Consider the following 4806-nt stretch of genomic DNA (forward strand, 5'->3'; position numbering starts at 1 on the left):
CTCCCAAAAGCTGGAATAGAAAGCGATCAAAATATGTCACGTGCCTGAAAATGGCACCAATAAAAACGTCAACTTGTCCCGCAAAAAAAAATCCATCATATGACTCTGTCGGCCAAAATAAGGAAAAATTATAGCTCTCAAAATATGGCAATGTAAAAACTAGATTTTACAAAATATGTGTCTTTTAGTGTGTGACAGCTGTCAATCATAAAAACCCGATATCATTCTGGTATCTCTGTAGTCGCACCGACCCGAAGAATAAGGTCGTCTAATCACTTATACCACACGAGGAACGGCGTAAAAAATAAACACTAGGACTGGGGTTGGTGTTAGGGTTGTGCTAATGTTAGGGTTGGGGTCAGGGTTGGGCTAGGGTAGGGTTAGGGTTGGGGGTAAGGGTTGTTTTTTTTTATTAAAAAAAAAAAAATGACGATATGGCAACTAGTGTTTAACACAAGTGCTCGCTACTTGAGTTTGCATCGGGTACTCGGGTATGCATTGAGTATCGCGGGTGCTCGAGTCTCCGCCCCATATGCTTCGCGGCCAAAATAACCTCGCGGGGATTGCCTGCCATGCTCGAGCAATCCCCGCATGTTTTTTTGGGGGTGTCTAATAACCGTGAAACATGCGGGAGGGGACTCGAACATTTCACTTGAGCACCTGTGATACATGGTGCATACCTGAGTACCCGATGCAAACTCAAGTAGCGAGCACTTGCGCTCAAGACTAATGACAACTTATTCAATATGATGACCTAATGTCATCAAATTTTGTGTCGTACCTCTGGGTTCAAAATGTTCACTATACCCCTTGATAAAATCCTTGAGGGGTGTAGTTTCCAAAATGGGGTCACTTGTGGGGGGGTTTCAACTATTTAGGCACATCAGGGGCTCTTCAAACACGACATGGCGTCCGCTATCGATTCCAGACAATTTTGCGTTCAAAAAGTCACACAGTGCTCCTTCCCTTCTGAACTCTGCCGTGCGCCCAAACACTGTATTTTCCCGACATATGGGGTATTGGCGTACTCAGGAGAAATTGCACAAAAGTTTTTGGGATCCATTTTCTCCTCTTACCCTTGTGAAAATAAAAAAAATGGGGCTAAAACATCATTGTTGTGGAAAAAGTTAGATTTTTTTATATTCACGGCTCCATGTTATAAACTTCTGTAAAGGACTTGGGGGTTCAAGGTGCTCACCACACATCTAGGTAAGTTCCCTGAGGGGTCTAGTTTCCAAAATGGTGTCACTTGTGGGGGGTTTCTACTGTTTAGGCACATCAGGGGCACATCCGCTAATTATTCAAGCAAATTTTACAATCAAAAAGTCAAATGGCGCTCCTTCCCTTCCGAACCCTACCACGCTCCCAAACAGTGGTTTTCCCCCACATATTGGGTATCTGCTAGCTCAGGAGAAATTGAACAACAAACTGCATAGTGCAATTTCTTCTGTTACCCTTATGAAAATGAAAAAGTGGGGGCTGAAAAACATTTTTGTGGGAAAAATGTGAACATTTTATTTTTACAGCTCAATGTTATAAACTTCTGTGAAGCACCTGGGGGTTCAAGGTGCTCACCACACATCTAGATAAGTTCCCTGAGGGGTATAGTTTCCAAAATGGGGTCACATGTGGGGTTTTTTCACTGTTTAGGCACATCAGGGGCTCCCCAAATGCAATATGGCGTCCGCTAATTATTCAAGCAAATTTTACATTTAAAAAGTCAAATGGCGCTCCTTCCCTTCCGAACCCTGCTGTGCGCCCAAACAGTGGTTTTCCCCCACATATGGGGTATCTGCTTGCTCAGAAGAAATTGAGCAACAAACTGCATGGTTAAATTTCTCCTGCTACCCTTATGAAAATACAAAAGTGGGGGATGAAAAACATTTTTGTGGGAAAAATGTGAAAATTTTATTTTTACGGCTCAATGTTATAAACTTCTGTGAAGCACCTGGGGGTTCAAGGTGCTCACCACACATCTAGATAAGTTCCCTGAGGGGTCTAGTTTCCAAAATGGGGTCACTTGTGGGGGGTTTCCACTTTTTAGGCACATCAGGGGCTCCCCAAATGCAATATGGCGTCCGCTAATTATTGAAGCAAATTTTACATTTAAAAAGTCAAATGGCGCTCCTTCCCTTCCGTACCCTGCCGTGCACCCAAACAGTGGTTTTCCCCCACATATGGGGTATCTGCTTAGTCAGGAGAAATTGATCAACAAATTTTGGGGTCTATTTTTTCCTGTTACCACTGCGAAAATAAAAAAAATTGGGTCTAAAGTAACATTTTTGTGAAAAAAGTTAAATGTTAATTTTTTTCTTCCACATTCCAAAAATTCCTGTGAAGCACCTGAAGGGTTAATAAAGTTCTTGAATGTGGTTTTGAGCACCTTGAGGGGTGCAGTTTTTAGAATGGTGTCACTTTTGGGCATTTTCTGTCATAAAGACCCCTCAAAGTGACTTTAAATATGATGTGGTCCCTAAAAAATAGTTTTCTAAATTTTGTTGGAAAAAGGAGAAATCGCTGGTCAACTTTTAACCCTTATAGCTCCCCAGTAAAAAAAAATTTTGGTTCCAAAATTGTGCTGATGTAAAGTAGACATGTGGGAAATGTTATTTATTAACTATTTTGTGTGACACATCTCTCTGATTTAAGGGCAAAAAAATTCAAATTTTGAAAATTGCTAAATTTTCAAAATTTTGCCAAATTTCCATTTTTTTCGCAAATAAACGCAAGTGATATCGAAGAAATTTTACCACAATCATGAAGTACAATATGTCATGAAAAAACAGTCTCAGAATCAGGGAGATCCGTTGAAGCGTTCCAGAGTAATTACCTCATAAAATGACAGTGGTCAGAATTGTAAAAATTGGCCTGGTCATTAATGTGCAAACCACCTTGGGTTGTAAAGGGGTTAATGACTCATCCTGGTCCTCATCTTGTAGTAATGCCTCGTCTAATGCCTCATCCTGGTCCTCATCTTGTAGTAATGTCTCATCCTGGTCCTCATCTTTTAGTAATGACCCATCCTGGTCTTCATCTTGTAGTAATGCCCCATCCTGGTCCTCAACTTATAGTAATGCACCATCCTGGTCCTCATCTTGTAGTAATGCCCCATACAGGTCCCCATCTTGTCGTAATGTCCCCCATTCAGGTCCCCATCTTGTCGTAATGTCCCCCATCTAGGTCCCCATCTTGTTATAATGTCCTCATCTTGTAGGAATGTCTCCCATCCAGGTCCCCACATTGTAGAAATGTTCCTAGCCAGGTCCCCACATTGTAGAAATATTCCTATTCAGGTCCCCACATTGTAGGAATTTCCTATCCAGGTCCCCACATTGTAGATATGTCCCAATCCAGTTCCCCATATTGTAGATATGTCCCCATCCAGGTCCCCACATTGTAGGAATGTCCCTATCCAGGTCCCCACATTGTAGATATGTCTCCATCCAGGTCCCCATATTGCAGGAATGTCCCCATTCAGGTCCCACATTGTAGGAATGTCCCCATCCAGGTCCCACATTGTAGGAATGTTCCTATCCAGGTTCCCATATCGTAGGAATGTCTCCATTCAGGTCCCTATATTGTAGGAATGTCCCCATTCAGGTCCCTATATTGTAGGAATGTCCGCTGTTCCATTCTTCACATACATATATAAGAAAAGAAAAAGTCTCTTCTCACCTGTCCTCCGTTCCCTCGGTGTCCTTTCTGCATATGCGGGCGCAGGCACCATAGACCCCTTGACGATCGCGGCCTGGTCCAGAAGCTTCCGGCAGCTGCGCTTTAGTTCAGTGTATTGCTGCGCAGAGACCAATGCCTGCCACCGGCCTATCAGTGGCCAGCAGCTGACATCTACACATGTTAGTGATGTCATGCACCGCTGCGCTGGGACGCGGATGTCCGCTGCTGGCCTCTGATAGGCCGGTGGCTGGCATTGGTATTGTATCATGCAGAGAGCCGGTCTCTGCGCAGCAATACACTGAACTAAAGTGCAGCTGTCGGCAGCTCCTGGACCGGGACGCGATCGGGGTCTATGGCCTACAGGCCGCATGAACCAGTCTGAAGGGCCACATGCGGCCCGCGTGTTTGAGACCCCTGGTTTAGGATGAGTCTGTCTCTCATACTCTGCTGACCTCACCCCTCCTTGGATAAACCCCCTTCCCACTGCCCCCTTTACTTTTTCCCTGCCCCTCTTCAGGGACGCCTGGAGCTGGTGTTCACACACTATCATACAGGTCACCACTCAATAAAGGTAATATGAAGCAATTAAAGTAGTGAAAGAGGTTAAAACATAACCTTTAATGAATACGTAGGTAAAAAAGATATAAAACGTCACTAGGACCTAAAATCCAGTTAATGCCTGCCAATGGTAGTAAAACAAAGCTACTTATCATAAATATGTACTCGTTATAAACAGGAATTTATATGGCATGAACACCAAATGTATCCAACCTGTATATTTAACAAGACAGTGGCAAGAAAAATGATAGAGCTGTCAATAACACATCTCCATAAGCGTGCAACATATCCGACGACCAGTCCTCACACTGTACTCACACAGTGGGTCCTCACACTGTATGCAGGAGGCTGTGTGGGTCCTCACACTATATGCAGGAGGCTGTGTGGGGACTGATACTGTATATAGGAGGCTATGTGAGGGCTCATACTCATATAGGAGGTTGTGTGAGGGCTCACATTGTATATAGGAGGCTATGTGGGGCTCACACTGTACAGTATATGGAAGGCTATGTGGGGCTGTAAAAAGGAGACTATGTGGTGGCTCCTGTTCAGCAGCCACAGAATATTCATCTG

The sequence above is a fragment of the Phyllobates terribilis genome, unplaced genomic scaffold, assembly GCF_046119375.1.
Source record: "Phyllobates terribilis strain yellow unplaced genomic scaffold, ASM4611937v1 Scaffold_49__1_contigs__length_9717188, whole genome shotgun sequence".
Classification (NCBI taxonomy): domain Eukaryota; kingdom Metazoa; phylum Chordata; class Amphibia; order Anura; family Dendrobatidae; genus Phyllobates; species Phyllobates terribilis.